At 45.2% G+C, this 17,714-nt stretch overlaps 1 long non-coding RNA gene across 1 annotated transcript; it reads left to right on the top strand.

The window, feature by feature from the left end:
• Window positions 1-3,291: 3,291 nt before the first annotated feature.
• LOC147572725 (uncharacterized) lies at window positions 3,292-4,257 on the top strand. The gene is made up of 2 exons (XR_015246062.1): window positions 3,292-3,438; window positions 3,632-4,257. It is a non-coding gene; the product is annotated as an uncharacterized LOC147572725 (long non-coding RNA).
• The last annotated feature ends 13,457 nt before the right edge of the window (window positions 4,258-17,714 follow it).

Raw genomic sequence — 17,714 nt, 5'->3', positions numbered from 1 at the left:
TTATGCTGATTGTGTATAGAGCAACGTTGCTACACTTAGTAATTCCAATAGTTTATGTAAGTTTATCCAAAGTTTATGTTAGATGCTCGATGTAGGCAACCATATTGTCTGAAGGTAGGGGAACGTTGTTTTCCTTCTTTTTTTTTTAAAATTTTTTTAATGTTTATTTGTTGTTGAAGGACAGAAAGACAGAGCATGAGCAGGGGACGGGAGAGAGAGAGGGAGACACAGAATCCGAAGCAGGCTCCAGGCTCTGAGCTGTCAGCACACAGCCGGATATGGGGCTCGAACCCACAGGCTATGAGATCATGACCTGAGCTGAAGTCCAAAGCTCAGCAGACTGAGCCATCCAGGCACCCCTAGATTTCTTTTTTTAATTTCCAATTCCATTCCCTGATTATTTGGGTTTCCTATGTTTTCTTATATTATTTTTTGTTAATTGATGTGTTTTTCTGTATACTTGTCCATTTCCTCTAAGTTTTCAAAGGAGCTCTGTGTTGATAGGTACTTATTTGTGGGGTCAGGATGGGCTGCTGAAGGTAGATGGCTGCTTTGCATATGGGTGGACGGGAGATAACACTGTTACAATTTTTCTGACACCTCAAAGAATGACCCCCACCTCTTGCCTAATTCACGGAAGCCTTATTCCAAAGAAAACTCAGGAGGGTCACGTGATAAAGGAAAGCCCGAGTTGTAGGTTCTTTAATATTGGGTCCCAGCTTTTCCACCACTTCTTTCTAAAGAGGCAGTTTGGGTTCTTGGATTTGCAAACCCAGTTTGGGTTGCCCGGTCTCCCTTCGGGCAATTGGAGCTATCGCCAACCTGGGATGTCTACGTTCAGCCCCACCCAAGGGTACCCCGCCAAGGCTGCTCTAGGGCAGCCCCCAATAATTTCTGCGTGGAGAAAAAGGAACCCCCTCCCGGCCCGGGCGGGTCCTGCCCCTCCCCGAGGAGGTGGTGGTCCAGTGGTGACCAGCCGGCTGTTGGACTGGAAGTGACATTGCGCAGGTTTCGGTAGCCTCGAGCGCAGAACGGCCTTTCGGCCCGGGGCCAGCCCACACGCTGGCCTCGGTCCCGTCCCCTTGGCCTAGGTTGAGTGTCGCGAGCAGCGGCGCACGTGCGTGCTGGGCTCTAACAAGTCCCAAGAACCCACCTGCTCTGGCGGCGAGGTCGGTGGGCCTGGTCCCGCGGGAAGGACATTCTGTGCGGTCGCCCAAGTCCTGGGGGCGACTCAGCGAACTCCGGGTCCTAGCGCCGCGCACACGCCCCTCGGATTTCAAGTCCCGCCTCCCGCAGGCGTGGATGGAACCGGTAGGTGGCTTTGGGCAGAGGAATCTTTCTGCGGAGCCGGGCAGTGCTGGGTACGGCACCAGAGCACCTGTCTCCGAGAAGCAAGGCAAAGATTCAGAGCTGGTCCCCGCCGCGGCCAAGGTGTCCCGCAGCAGCTCCGCCCGTCTTTCCTACCTGCGGGAGGGACCGCGCGGGCGCGCACCGACTGGCCGGTGGCTGCTGGCCGGCCACAAGGGGGTGATGTGCGCTAATCCCTCCTCCGGGACGCCGGGGCTGCCGGCGAGGATTTCGGGTCTTAGGCATCCGAGTCCGGAGCACCGCACCCCTCTCCCCGCCGCTCTGGAAGCTACGATTGGCCACTGGCGGGGCTCGGGTGGCCCCTTGGTAGGTGGCCGCTTTCCTCCAACGGATTTGAAGCCTTCCGACCCCCACACCTCGGACGTCCAAAGGTGGGTGTTCTCAGACCCTCCCAGAATTTTGAAGGACGCTGCCCACTGGACTGTTCAGGTTTAACTGGTCGACAGTGACCGCACATTAGGCCACCATAAAGCTTCTGCCAGCGATGGACTCAAAAGCATTGCCAAACTCCCGACAAGGTTGTTACCTACAGGAAGAAATTGAATTGCCATATTTGGGAGCAGTCTGGGAGCTGAGGACCAAAGGGGCCTTAGAGCAGTGGGGGTGGTGAAGGCCTGCAAAGCTCACCCAACCCTGAGAGCTTGGGCTTGGAAGGAGAAAGAGAGCAGAAAGTCCCCGGTGAGCTGCCTTTCTCATCAGACCCTAATCAGTAAAGATAGCTGGCTCCTGCTAGGAGCCAGGCAAAGCTACAGACGTTCCCTCCTTTAGTCCAGACCGTAACCCACTGGAGGTACCAACGGCTGCTATCTGCATGCCACAGGGGAGGAAACTGAGGCCCAGGAAAAGTAAGTTGTCCTAGGTTATAAAATGAGTGGTAAAGACTGGAACCCAGGTCTGACTGATCCCAGCCCACGGGCTTATCTCCTTTGCCGTGATAACCATAATAATAAACGTTAACTCCCCTGAGCACTTAATGTCTGCCAAAGCATCGAGCTTTCTTTCGTAATGCTTTGTTTAATCTCCACAACAACCCTATGAGGAAGGTACCGTTATTACCACACTACCTTACATTTACATCACGTAGGGGCCACTTTTAGGCAACAGACTTGAGCAATGGAAACTTGAACAAGGCAGGGCCCACAGCCACCACCTGAGCTGAATTAAGCCACCCACCTGCAGACCTCCGTAGGCCCTAACTGACCAATAGGCCACTTACAACCAGGCACAGTTACCAAAAAAGGGACACTTGCGAACTTTCCCATAACTCCTCACTCTGCCCTTTAACTACAGCCCCCACCCACCACTGCTTCCCGGCAGACAGTCTCTCCTTTGCTATCCTGCCCGCTGCTCCCTCGCGGTGTATTCGATAAACTTTTATCTCCTTTGCTCTTCCGTGGGTGAATTCTTTCACCACGCGTGCCCCAGGCCTCCGCCCAATCAGGTCGCCCCAGGTACAGTACCTTGTTAATACCATAGTACTCTGTTTCATCCTCCCCACAACTCTCTGAGGTGGGTACCATTCTTACCACTCTTATTTGACGGGGAGATAAATGGTCTTAGAGGGGTGAGAAACTTGCCTACAGTTAGTTACACAGCTAATCCTTGGCATAGTTGGAGTTGAGCCCAGCCAGTCCCACTCCCGAGCAGATACGTTAGCTACCGTGTTCTAGTGCTCACTCTATTATAGGTTGTGGGAAGTAAGGGAGATGATTCATTTTCAGAAATAGCAAATAAAAGCTGTGCTGTCTAATTAACAATAGGTTTACAACCTATTGGAAATATGTACGAACCCACACCCCCACCCCACCCCCGCCTTACAATGGAGTCCCAAACCTTAGACATTTCACTTCCTGGTTCTTCTTCCCGCCCACCCCCCCAACCTCTTTGTTTCAGAGGCTTATTTTCACAGGCTTCCTGGTTCTTCTTCCTCCCCCCCCCACCCCCTTTGTTTCACAGGCTTTGCAACGAGCAGAGGGAGGAGGAACTGAAAGTCTCTGCGTCACCTCAGGGAATGTACATTTGTTCCAAACAGACTACTTTTTGCCTTACATGGGCATAGGCGACACCCAGGTAAGGCTGTAACCTCTGTAGTCTCGGCCAATGAGGAACCAGGGGAGGGACCTGCGTGCTGGGAGATAAATTGTCTGCTGTGACTGCCCCAGTGTGCCTGTCCATCAGACACCCGCTCTTGCAAGAACATTGATTAAAGCCTTGCTTTGCTGTGCTCCGAGTCTCCGCATCCCTCCTTTGACTGGGTCGGCAGGGTGATTTCTCACAGGTGTTTCAGACCACCTCTTCCCAAGGATTTCATCTGAGACAAGCTGAAGAACAGTGAAAATTCCTGATGCCCTCCAACCACTACAGCCGACGCCATCCTTTCAACCGTCTGCCTTATACAATTATATTACAGCTCCCTGCAATCCCATGATTCCTGCACACTGTGGGGACAGAGCTCGTGCACGTCCTGTATCCGTGTTACAAGAGACTCCTCTACGCGCTGCCCTGGCCTCAGCCCGTGCACATCAGCCAGGTTAGGAGATTTAGGCAGAATATTCTTTTCTTTCTTTCTATTTTTATTTTTATTTTTAGCGAAAAAAATGTCTGGTGCCTGGGTTTATTGCCTCCCCCAGTTACCACGTGTCCTGAAGAGTCCAAACCTAGAAAATAATGTCTGAACGGTTGACTCCAGTCCAGGAACACGAGGCAAGTTCCATCCAGGTTTCTCCCACATGGAAGTAGGGCTATTGCCTGTTCTATGTGTTATTTGAAACAAACTCTGTGACATTGTATCTGTTGGCTTTACTCTTAGGTTCCCTGGTAGGGTTCTCGAGGCTTGGGACTTCAAAACAAAACGAAAACAAGCAAATAAAACATGCTACTCCTCCATCATTATGATCTGTTGGGACCCTCTGTTTAAATTTGTGTGTGGAGAAGGTTACGGCCCATGTAAACCAGATTCATGAAATTTGGCTGCTTCTATGACAAGTGACTTTGAGGAACGTCTGTCTAATACCAAATGGACAGTAATGGGAGGTCACTTCATTACTAGCTATGAGGCACTGCTAAGCAGCCTCATACCCCACAGTACCTACAGAATTGCTGGGAGGCTGGGACGACAGGATTTTGTAGGATGCCAGTAACAGGGGCCTCGGCCTTTTCTTTATGTGCCAGTTGGAAGGAGGGCACCGTCTACCTAAGGCCCATCACAGCCAGCTTCTGATCAGATGATAATGTTAATAACCAGTTACCAAGCACTTAATATATCCACACAAATTACTCTCCTATCCAATCCAGTCGGGTGGTTTCCATGTCATGAGGGGACCCCTAGGAACCAAACAGCCCAGGGCAATAGAATTGATTCTAGTTGCTTACTCTGGGGAGCTCCAAGGGACCTACGGGAGACATGAAAGGTATCCACCCTCCATTTCTGAAATCTGGTAAGGCCCAAGATGACTGGAGTTTGCTTTCTCTAACAGAATTATTTGTGTTTAATTTGCCCCAGTAGAACTTTGATGAAAGTAGTTTCTCAGCTTTGGTGTTAGAATCACCTGAGGAAATTTCCAGTAACTCCATGCCCAAGCCACACTCCAGACTGATTAAATTAGAACGTCTGCAAAATGAAACCGAGGTATCGGTATGTTTCGAAGCGCCCCTCCCCCAACCAGGTGATTTCAGTGTGCAACCGTTCCTCACAGTTTTCCTCCTAACCCCCCCCCCCCCCCGAGTGGTTTACGGTGCAGAGCGCCTGTGGCACCTGTTAGAGCAGAGGTCTGTGGGCCGGGAACCTCAAACATTCCTGGAGGGAGTGAATGCTGCTGTGACCGAATTAAAAGAGGCAAGTTCCAAGGTGTTTGCTACGGCTCAAATCAGAGACCAATTTTACAGGATCACTTTATGCAAAGGAATATAGATATGTTGAGGGCATTCGAGGTTGGAGGTAAATTGGCTTCTGTCACGCGGTGGAGACTGAGCCTGGGCCTGGCTCCTCTGATGAAAGTAGTCTCCTCTGATAACCAGCATGCGCTGCCCTTTGGTTGTCCTTGAACTTTAAGAAAATACCCACCCAAAGTGAAAATCTGGTTGGGGCTAAGCTATGGGGATCAGGGAAGAGTGTAGGGTGAACTGGCAAAACAGGAGCAGTGACCTACCTTGTTTAGGCTGACAGGGTGGCTGGGCATCGCGGGACACAGCGGTGACATGAGCAGGGGTCACAGGCGGGGCAAGGAGTGTGGCAGAAATACAGTGGCGTCAAAGGCTGACTAGCACTTGTACGAATCCCCCTGCCCTGGGGACTGCCCAAGTCCCTCTCATCCCTGAACATGGGGCTGGAGGTTCTGTGTGAATGGATGGGAGAGAGGGGCTGGGAGGCGTTATTATCTGGACGTTGATAACAACCTGTACTGATGAGCCGGTGAAGCCGACCGCATATTGGTATAATCAAATGGCACAGGAGTATACCTCAAGCCCAACTCAGATTTCCCATTAAAACAAAGCCCCACTCCCAACCATGCGTAAGTTTCTCTTGGGGCCGTAAGTGTCGGATAGGCATCTTTATGATTGCTGCAGGGAAGAAAGTGTATGAGTAGCACTCTCCCCCCACAAAAAAAAAAAAAAAAAAAAAAAAAAGGTATCCTGGCAAGCAGATCTCCAAACCATCAGGACACTTTATGTGTAATACATGTTATATTAGATAGTAAGTTCTTTGACTAAAAGGCTGTTCCCTGGCTGGTGCATTCATGACTAGCAATGACTGAGTCAGGCTCGTGCTTGTCTGAATCCATATTGTCTTTGAACTATTTTGTCTCTGGCCTCCCTGAAATGAAAACACTGGGAAAAAAGAGCCAATAACCTCCACCGAGAGAAACAGTGTCATTTTGAAACATCTGTTAACAACCTGTTTACCTTTTTCAAAATCCTCACCAACAGAGTCACACTATCCCTCTAGTCATAATTTCAAGCACTTTGTCTCCATAGTGATGATTCAGGCTCCCGTTGCCATGGTGATCATTCTATGAGCTAAACACTTTCATCAATTCTTCCCTTCCTTCCCATTACCATCGTCAACGCCGCAGTCCAGGCGCTTATTATGTCTTCAGTACCTAGCACCGAACCTGACAAATAATAGGTGGTCACTGTATTAAAATAGCTCTTACCTGATGTTTCCACCTCCAGGCTTTGTCCTGGGGGTTTTTACCCTTTATCTTCTTCTTCTTCTTCCTTTTTTTTTTTTTTTTTTTCCTTTGCTGGAATTTTCAAACTGCCAAAGCAAACGTATGCTCATTTTAGACAACTCAAACAATACAGATGTCTACAAAGTTAAAGTAAACATTCCTCTCCTCTCCAAAATAAATTCTGGCTGGATCAATGATGTAAACATAAAAAACGAAAGAAGTTAGAAGGATTTATGATCTGTGATAAGCAAGATCATTTTCAGTAAGAATGAACTCCAGAAGCCATCAAGAAACAAAATATATTTGACCATATAAACGTTGCTAAAGCTGCACGGGAAAGGGGCAATACTCCAGAAAGCAAACGACAAGATGCACAACCTCACTCATAATTAAACAAATGCAAATAAACTACCGTGAATAAAGACATGAGATTGTTGTTTCACTGATCTGATTGGCAAACACCAATTTTTAGCGGTGCCTGTTTCTGCAAGACTGAGGAGAAAGGCAGCCTTTTCATAAACTGTTGGTGAAAATGTACATTGGTGCATTCTTTCCGGAGGATACTTGGACAATATTTATCAGAACTGCAAATGCCCGTCTCCTTTTACCATTAATCCCTCTGCCTTAAATTTACCCCATATATAGTTGCAAATGTTGAGCAAGATGTACGTACCTGTTTACCTATTTAATGCTACATTGTTTGGAAGCAGCAAAAGATTGGAAACATTCAGTGTTCAAAAGTAGGGGTCAAGTTAACTGAATTACAGTAAACCTATAGAATGGACTAAGGATGACCCTGAGAAAAGAATAAAGTAGTTCTATATCCTCAAGAGTCAAAAGAACAAGTACATTTTTACAAGAATAAATGTATATATGATGTGAATATAGGCATTAAAATATTTTTTGGCAATAGGGGTGCTTGGGTAGCTCAGTCAGTTAAGTACTTGAATTCACTCAGGTCATGATCTCACCATTCATGAGTTCAAGCCCCATGTCGGCCTCTGTGCTGACGGCTCAGAGCCTGGAGCCTGCTTCAGATTCCGTGTCCTCTCTCTCTCTCTCTCTCTCTCTCTCTCTCTCTCTCTCTCTCTCTCTGCCCCTCCCCCACTCGTGCTCTGTCTTGCTCTGACTCTTGAAAAATAAATGTTAAACAAATTTTAAATACTTTTTGGCAATAAATTACAGGAAACAGTTATCAGTGGGATGTGAGCTGGTGTGAAGAAAGGAAAAAAATGTTCACTTTTATGTATGTGTTCACTTGGTAAATTTTCCATCTTATACATGTTTCGTGTACGACCTTTCAAAAACTGACCACAGGAGTTTCCCTTTCTCTACTTCTCCAACAGCAATGCCCAGAGATACTTTTTACATTTAGTTTTTTTTCTGTATGTAGATAAGAAAGATACAAATATGCATTTTTGCACATGCACAATTACAGTGTTTTGTTGTTATAAAAATGGGATTTATATAGTTCTGCAATTTGCTTTTCCTAATTTATATATCATTCACATCTTTCCATGTAAAGACATACTGCATAAAATTTCGTAGCTAATTAGCTGCCTACACTCTCTGATTCACTGATTGAGCACATGTGCATTAAGCACCAAACAGATGCCAGGCCCTGTGCCAGGCAAATGGGGACGAAAAGTTGAATCAAACAGTCCCTGTCCTCAGGAGGCTCACACCCTAGCAGAGGAGAGGAACGAGTAAATGGATGTGGTCGGGGTGGTCCTTGCAGTGAGTACCTACCTCACCCAACTTGGGATTCAGGGGACTTCTGAACCTGCCTTTTCCTCAAGCACCCACAGGAGTGCATGGACAGAATTTTCCTCATTCTAGGGTGTTTTCTAATAGGCTTTATTTTTTATAGCAGTTTGAGGTTCACAGCAAAACTGAGAAGAATACGCAGAGTTTCCAAATACCCCTTGCCCGTACGTACATAACGTCCCCCCACTATCAACATCCCGCATTAGAGTGGTACATTTGTTACCGTCGTTGTAATTGTCCTTATCAGCCAAAGTCCATTGTTTATATCAGGTTTCTCTCTTGGTGTTGTACGTTCTATGGTTTTTGACAAATGCATCATGACATTATGGCATCATTGTAGAACCATACAGAATAATTTCATTGCCTTAAAAGCCCTCTGTGGTCTGTCTATTCATCCCCTCCCTACTTCCTAATCCCTGGCAACACTGATCTTTTCACTGTCTCCAAAGTTTTGCCTTTTCCAGAATGTTACATAATCGGCATATACAACATGCAGCCTTTTTAGATTGGCTTCTTTCACTTAGTAAGATGCATTTAAGTTCCCTCAATGTCTTGTCAAGGCTTGATAGCTCATTTCTTTTTAGCACTGAATAATATTCCATTGTATGGATATGCCACGGCTGATTTACCCATTCCCCTGCTGAAGTACATCTTGGTTGCTTCCAAGTTTTGGCAAGTATGAATAAAGCTGCTACAAACATGCACGTGCAGATTTTTGTGTGAACATCACTTTTCAGCTCCCGTGGGTAAATACCAAGGAGTGCAGTTGCTGGATTGTATGGTGAGATTATATTTAGTTTTGTAAGAAACCACCAAACTTCAAAAGTGGTATAGGACAGTGTATTTTTGAAATGACTTAGTCTTGTCCCCACAGTACCTATAAGAGGTTATGCTTTCAGAGACTCCAGAAACTTCCCTGCTCAGGAAATGTTTTCCCTCTCACTGAAGATGGCTCTCCCTCTGCCCTTATGTTCCGTATTCTTAGTTTGAGTCTTTGAACTCTGTCAAAATGCAAACCCCTATATAATCGGTAACAATTTTCATTGTTATCAATTAGGCATATTGTGAACAGGAATAAACACACTGAGAGTGTTTTGATAAAGCTTGAAGTGAAGGTTAAGGGGAAGAAGTACAGTATATACAACTGGTCTATCTTCTTCTTCTCCCAGGAGTGTTTGCTGTATCGAGAGAGACAGATTGGTCCCGTTTAATCTAATAAACGGAGAAGGAGCTAACAGTCACCAGGCCCTGGACTGGAACGGGGGATACAGAGGTGAAGAGCTCAGTTTGTGTCCTTGTGGAACTCACCACCCAGGTATGTACAAACACCCTTTTGATATAACAGAAGTACTATAATTGCAAAAACCATTTATTGTTGATGTTTAAATAGTCTGCCTGGTTGTCAGTTGATGTGTCAAGTCATGTATTGCAATGTTTGATGCAGAAAATATGGTTGGCGCTAACAGAGGAATTAACCACAGAAGTTTAGCAATGAGCATGACTGACTCAGCCTGGAGGGTCTGAGATGTCTTCACAGAGCAGGCAAAATACTCAACCGTTGGGGCGCCTGTGTGGCTCAGTCGGTTGGGCGTCCGACTTCAGCTCAGGTCACGATCTCACAGTCCGTGAGTTCGAGCCCTGCATTGGGCTCTGTGCTGACAGCTCAGACCCTGGAGCCTGTTTCGGATTCTGTGTCTCCCTCTCTCTGACCCTCCCCTGTTCATGCTCTGTCTCTCCCTGTCTCAAAAATAAATAAAACGTTAAAAAAAAAAATTTTTTTTTTAAAAATACTCAACCGTATATTGACCATTCCTAGCACAGGGAGAGACAGGTTTTAAGGCAGACAGGTCAGTATAGGCAAAGACGTGGAAGTGAGAAAGAGCATGGTCTGTTGGGAAAAAGAACAGGGTCGGGAGTGGCCACAAGAAAAGGTGTCTGTGTTGGGAGGGGCCGGAGGGATGGGTTGGTACAAGAAAGGATTGAAGGACTTTTACATCATGGGCAAGAAGTTGACCTTGTACAGTAGACCTGTGCTGTCCAGCAGGATAGCCACTAACCATACATGTCTCTTGAGTGTAGGAAATGTGGCAGGTGCAGCTGGGGGGCAGAATCTTTTTAATTTAAAAATGGAAGTATTCTAGGGCACCTGGGTGGCTCAGTGGGGTAAGCATCTGACTCTTGATTCGGCTGGGGTCATGATATCGTGGTTCCTGAGATGGAGCTTCACAGCCAGCTCTGTGCTGACAGTGAGGAGCCTGCTTGGAATTCTCCCTCTCTCCCTCTCTCTCCGCCCCTCCCCCGCTTGAGGGCACACAGGCTTTCTCTTAAAATAAATAAACTTTAAAAAATGGAAGTAGTCTAAACTAAGTAGAGGTAGATTGCATGTTGATAATATTTTAGATATGTTGGGTTAAATAAAATACATTATTGAAATTAATTTCAACTATTTCTTTTCACCTTTTAAGGATGAGGCTACTAGAACCTTTAAAATTACATGTTTAGGGGCGCCTGGGTGGCTCAGTCAGTTAAGCATCCAACTTTAGCTCAGGTCATGATCTCAGGATTTGTGGGTTCGAGCCCCGTGTCGGGCTCTGTGCTGACAGCTCAGAGCCTGGAACCTGCTTTGGATTCTGTGTCTTCCTGTATCTCTGCCCCTCCCCTGCTCGTGCTTTGTCTCTGTCTCTGTCTCTGAGAAATAAATAAACATTAAAAAAATTTTAAATTACATGTTTAGCTCATGTATATTTCTTTTGGACAGTGCTGCCATAGGCAGTTGGGAATCATTGAGAGTTTTTGTGCAGAGAAAAGAATGTGATCAAGTTGGGATTTTATAACTGCAAATCTGAGAGTGGAGTGAAGGACGGCTTGGTGGGAGAGTGCACCTAGGAGTAAGGTGACCAACCAGTTAGAAGGCTATCGCTATGGTTCACTTGAGAGTCAATAAGGACATACATGAGGCAGCAGGAATAGAGTGGAGGAGTTATATTGAAAATATATTTAGGAAGGGAAGTTGAGAGGGCTGAGTAATGGATTGGCTCTGGGGATGTGTTGTACAATAAAAGAATTTAGCTTTTGTTCCTGCTTCCTGGGAGATAATCTCAAAACCCTTGGAATCTCCCAAGTGATAGGAGTGTCTTTGTTATTCATGGTGGACCCCTTGGACCACACTTGAGTTATGCTAATGAAGTTACTCATGGTGGGCTTCTAGATAGTTTCAGGATGGGGGCTAACCATGCCAGAAAGACCCACCATATGATTGGGGGTTGGGGCTTTGAGCTAAGTGATATCGGCTGGACCTCCCAACCTTGGGGAAGGAAGGAGGGTTTCACATTTGGGACCTTCCCAGACTTTTTACTATGGTTTCTTTTGGGGGCTAGTCTTGATTTGAATCCTTTATTATAAACTATAATCAGAAGTATAACACTTTCCTGAGTTCTGTGAGTCATTCTAGTGAATTATCAAACCTGAAGGGGTTATGGAAAACCCTTCCATTTTTAGCCTATTGTGGTTGGCATCTGAAGTGAGAGCCGTCTAATGGGGGGATGTGCCCTTAACCTATGAAATCTAATCTAATTCTGTAGAGCTAGTGTCGGAGTTGCTCTGCAGGGTAAGAGAGAACAGGTTGAGGATGATTCCACAGATTCTAAATTAAAAATGTAGGGAATTCAGTAGGAGATGCAGATCTGAGTCAGAGCAAGGGAGGATGGATTGAGTGCTCTTCCTGTCAACTTTGAGGAGGCTATTGTCTTCAGGAGACTTGTTGAGATGTCTAGGAAGCTATGCAGTTGGAGTTCAGGAGAGAATCTGGGCTGCAGAAGAAGATTTTGGAGTGTCCCACGTACAGGATGTGGAAATAGGGATCTTTCTGCCTTTGTGTCCTCTAAAGCCCCCTTGCTCCCCCCGTCCACAGTCCCCCTGCCAGACAGATCTTCCTGCGCCTTTGCCTTTTCTACCAAAACTGCATCGAAGTTATTCCTTCCTCTTCGTGCTCTTCCCACTCTGGCCTAAAGTGATCCCTAGAACTGCCTTCCTGCCCAAGTGTTGAGCCAATGATCTGGATAGGGTAGATAACCAGGTGGCTGGAAGCACACCCTCCCCACCCTGTGTGCAGTCCATCTGCTCATACCAATTTTCATCTGGATGGTGAGGACACATCCTTGAACCTTTGCAAGGTTAAGCTTGTCTTATCACTCGTACATTACATACATAACATGATGAGATAGTTCATTGTTTTGAATGCCAAAGGCATTCATATTTCTTTTTCCAAACAAATATTTGAGCACCTAGTGTGTGCTTACTGTTAAAGACATAAAGATGAAAAGACACGGTTGCTACCTCCAAGGAGTTCACAGTCTGAGGGAATTCAAACACTTATATGCTCACCAAATTCTTTTGATCTTTTGATTATGTATAAATTTTATTTGAGGAGGTTATCTAATATAAATCCATTTTATAAGCTGACAGGGGTTAGTATATTCAAGATGAAACCGTTTTGCTGGCTTCTCAAGAATTGCCCACGGAAGAAACTGGATTTCAGAAAATTCAATGTTTCTTAATTTTTGGTTTTTTAATTGACACCAAATGTTTATTTCTTTTGTTTGTTTGTTTAGCATTTTTTCATATCCTATCTATCTAATCTATCATCTATCTATACAAGCTTCTCCCTACCCAACCACCTTTCCACTGCTCTAGCACTACTGTGAATATGGACAAGTGGTCTAGGGAAAAAGAAAGTTATTTTGGGACAAGCTCTATGAAAGCATAATGCAAATAGATCTATAGGAGTTCCAAAGATCGCCATCTAGGTCAAAGGATGATGCGAGAATCGTCTCTATTCTCTTGCTGCTTTGGACTGTTCAAAACCTGGCAGCATCCACATCACCTGGGAGCTTTGTTAGAAATGCAGTATCTCAGGGGTGCCTGGGTGGCTCAGTCAGTTAAACATCAAACTCTTGAGTTTGGCTCAGGTCATGATCTCATGGTTCATGGGTTCGAGGCCCACGTCCCTCTCTGCACTGACAGTGAGGAGCCTGCTTGGGATTCTCTCTTTCTCTCCCTCTCTCTGTCCCTCCTCCACTCATTCTCTCTCTCTGTCTCTCTCTCTCTCTCCAAATAAAGTAAACTTTTAAAAAATGCAGAATCTCAGGCCCTACCAAGACCTACTAAATCGGAATCTGGATTTTTTTTTTTAAGATTTTATTTTTAAATAATCTCCATACCCCAAATGGAGCTCAGACTCATAACCCTAAGATCAAGAATCACAGGCTCCACTGACTGAGCTAGCCAGGCGCCCCCAGAATCTGAATTTTTTTTTTTTAATTTTTTTTTTCAACGTTTATTTATTTTTGGGACAGAGAGAGACAGAGCATGAACGGGGGAGGGGCAGAGAGAGAGGGAGACACAGAATCGGAAACAGGCTCCAGGCTCTGAGCCATCAGCCCAGAGCCCGACGCGGGGCTCGAACTCACGGACCGCGAGATCGTGACCTGGCTGAAGTGGGACGCTTAACCGACTGCGCCACCGAGGCGCCCCAGAATCTGAATTTTTAACACGATCACCAGCGATTTAGAATTTGAGAAGCACATAAAATTTGCACATGAAATTTGAGAAGCACTGCTCAGAGAATTTCATGTGGAGTTTTGTGAAATGCTATTACTATGCAAGGGAAATTAAATTTCAGTCCCACTGTAAACACTGACTGCTTGGTAAAGGCTCTTGATGTAGTGGTGATCATTTTTAATGAGCTGGTGGAGAAAAGAGCTACCTCTTGCTTAAACACATTCTCCCACCTTAAATGTGGAGAAGAATCTTGAAAGAAGGAACTTTATTTGCTCAGCACAATTGTACAGATGGGCTGTGTATTCAAGGTGGCCCTGAGCAAAGTGAACTCAGTTTCTCCATTTCTTGGGATGGAGTTGGGGGACGAAGTTGGTCTCATGAGCGGCGAGACTCCACTTGTCACTACCTGAATGTCAGGACTGTTTTAGAGCACAATGTATCCCCTCTTTTGGTGACTTAAGAATTCAGATTTCAGAATTCAGAATTCAGAGTTTCTTTCCTTGGGTTTCAGCTCTTAAAGGTTTTGCTTGGGATTCAGATGTGTACCTTCTTTTGAGTTAGATACCTTCAGACTCGAGGGCTAATGGTTTGGTTTGTCTCTTGGAACTTGATTATATTATAATTATTCAGTCACTCTGGGAACCAGGAGCTCATGGAAACTCCACTGATTAAGATATATGGGTTGTAGTTCCTTGCTGTGCCCCTGTATTAATTTCCTGTGGCTGCATTAATACATCACCACAAATTTGAGGGTTTTAAACAACAGAAATGTGTTTTCTCACAGTTCTGGAGGACAGAAGTTAGAAACCAATCTGTCTGCAAGGTGTGCTCATTCTGAAGGTTCTAGGAAAGAACGTTTCCTTGACTCTTCCATTTCTGGTGGCTCTTGGTGTTCCTTGGCTTTAGGCTACGTAACTCCAATCTCTGTCTCTGTCTTCAGGTGGCTTTCTCTATCTCTGTCTTTTCTCTTCTGTCTCTTATAAGGACATTTGTCATTGAATTCAGGGCCTACCCAGATAGTCCTGGATGATCTCATCTTGAGATCCTTAACTCCATTACACCTTCAAAGATTTTTTTTTCCCCAAATCAGGTTACATTCACAGATTCTTATGATTAGAACATAGACATATTTTGGGGGGAGCTACCATTCAATACACTACAGACCCCAGCAAGCTGTGTGGCTCCGGACAGGACCCCTAAGCCTCAGGGTTCTCATCTATGAGATCTCTTGAACTATAGCACCAACATTTTGTGACTCTAAGAGTCTTTTACTTGAGAGTTCTATCCCTAGGCAAAATAGGACAAATAAAGAAAACACTCTCAAGTATTTACTTTTGTAAAGTAATCTTTTAAAATCTTTTAATCTCTATGGCTTGCTGTTTTTACATGAATTAATTAATTAAGCAAGTATTGGACCAGGACACAATTCTCAGCAAGGTGTTGGAATACAGTGACAAAGAAAATAATAAGATTCCTGCTGCCCTCTTGGAACTTACATTCCATGTAAGCTCACATTTTATGCCACTGGAAAAGAGAGGCAATAAAGAAGTAATAAATAAATACTCAAGCTAGCATTACACACCATGTAAGAAAATAGAGCGACGGAGAGAGGCACCGGAGAGGTTGACCAGGAAGGCTTCTCCAAGGAAGGGACCTTTAAGCTAAGGTATTAAAATTGAGGAGGAGCGAAGAATAGGGTAGTTCAAGAAACTGACAGGAGGCCACTGAGACTGGAGTAGATTTCTTGAAGCTTCCACGTGATCAATGAATTACGGAGAACGAAAAGTAGCAGCATATGTGAAAAAGCTTGCAGGATTTTAGCTGACAGTATGTCAGTACTGTGATGTGACAGTCACAGACGTCTGTGTGGTCTTACACTGAGCTGGCAGAAATCTGGTCTCTGGCTCAGGAAAGACGATGGTCCTCCACTGTCCTGTGCTATGTCCTGTCACTATGGAGAACACCCCCATAGTGCTGTGTTCCATTCTGGGCACTACAGGTGCCCCAAATAAAAGTAGATCAATTAAAGACCATCTTGGACGGTGCCATGTTTAAAAGAAATCCAAATATCACTCCAAATGACTTTAAAAATAATGTAGATCTTCACTCTGGGTTTTCTTGAAGTCACAATACAGATGTTTATATGAGCATCACAAAGAAAATATCTTAAACATTTTCATTTAGGCATCTCTTGCAACAAATTCCACACACCTGCCAGTCTCAGCTTCTCTTCTCTCTGTTGCTGTCCATTCTTTAAATTCTTTTAATGTTTATTTATTTCTGAGAGAGAGAGAGACAGAGTGTGAGCAGGAGAGGGGGCAGAGAGAGGAGGGAGACACAGAATTTGAAGCAGGCTCCAGGCTGAGCTGTATGCACAGAGCCCAAGGTGGGGCTTGAACTCACAAACTGTGAGATCGTGACCTGAGCTCAAGTCAGACGCTTAACCGACTGAGCCACTCAGGCACTCCTATTGCTGTCCTTTCATACCTTCCACCCCACTGCTGCCTCACAAGGACCCCCTTCAAAAAGTCTGAGCTGTCCATGTCTGCCCCTTGCCCGCTGATGAGTATAGTTCCCTCTGATTTCTCCTCTCACAACAAGCAGCGTGCCTGACACAAATAGAGCCTTTCGTCTCCATGCACCTACTTTAAGATGTCCATGGAGGATAAATGCATGAGATGTTTCAAAGGTAAAATCAACAGGACTCAGTAATTGGTTGGTCAATCGTAACATTCTCTAACATTTATTTTATTCTTACAACCTGTCACGGCCGGTGCTACTCTGTGAAGTAATGTTCTTATTCTCGTTCAAAAATGGGGGAACCAAGCTTCAGAAAGGCCCTACATGTTGTCTAAATCAACAGAGCTATAAAATGGCAGCTCTGGGATTTGAACCAAAGAAGTCTGACTGTGGGCTCAGGGTAACTAACTGGGACTGGTGAGGTCATCAACACAGCCAGGAAGAATAAGTGAAAGGACAGGGCTTTGGTTTCAGGAGGGGTATGGGCCATGCTAAGTTACTGTTACGCCATGTTAAAACTCCCACTTAATTTCTAAGGTTAAATCTAAAGACTGCTTGTTTTCTATTTTCCTACCTCCTTTGTTCAATCTTCGTAGTAACGGTTAACTCTGATTTTTAAAATTCAACACCCCCAAATCTTCCTGAAGAAATATAAAATGATAGATGGGGCACTCCAAAGAAGATTCAAAATCAGAAAAGAAGCGCTGATAGCTTCATAGATTTGCCTGGTTTCTTTGGCTACCCTTCCATCCTTAGCATTGAAGCTGATGGCTTGGGGTACAGTCTGGGACTAAAGTGGGTTCAGACTCTGTGTGTCTGATGCAAGCTAATTGTGTATTGCCCAAATGCTTCATGCCCCCTGGGTTTGTTAGGTTCTTGGTAGCGACACCTACGATAGGGAATAAACCCTGTTCTCTTCTTGGGGGGAAAGAGATGACCCCAACCCACATCAATATTACAATCACTGGTGCTTCAGGGTTATCACAAAGGTTGACTAAGACCTTCTCCTAACAGCACCTTTCCATGGTAAACTCTGAACAGCTTTCAGACAAATTTTTTTTTAATATGAAATTTATTGTCAAATTGGTTTCCATACAACACCCAGTGCTCATCCCAACAGGTGACCTCCTCAATACCCATCACCCACCCTCTCCTCCCTCCCACCCCCCATCAACCCTTAGTTTATTCTCAGGTTTTAAGAGTCTCTTATGGTTTGCCTCCCTCCCTCTCTAACTTTTTTTTCCCCTTCCCCTCCCCCATGGTCTTCTGTTAAGTTTCTCAGGATCTGAATGCAAACTGGTGCAGCCACCCTGGAAAACAGTGTGGAGG

Source organism: Puma concolor, chromosome E4 (genome assembly GCF_028749965.1).
Source record: "Puma concolor isolate L17-30 chromosome E4, mPumCon1.1.hap2, whole genome shotgun sequence".
Taxonomy (NCBI): Eukaryota; Metazoa; Chordata; class Mammalia; order Carnivora; family Felidae; genus Puma; species Puma concolor.
Note: the sequence above shows the minus strand (reverse complement) of the source record. Positions and strands in the feature narration are given on the sequence as shown.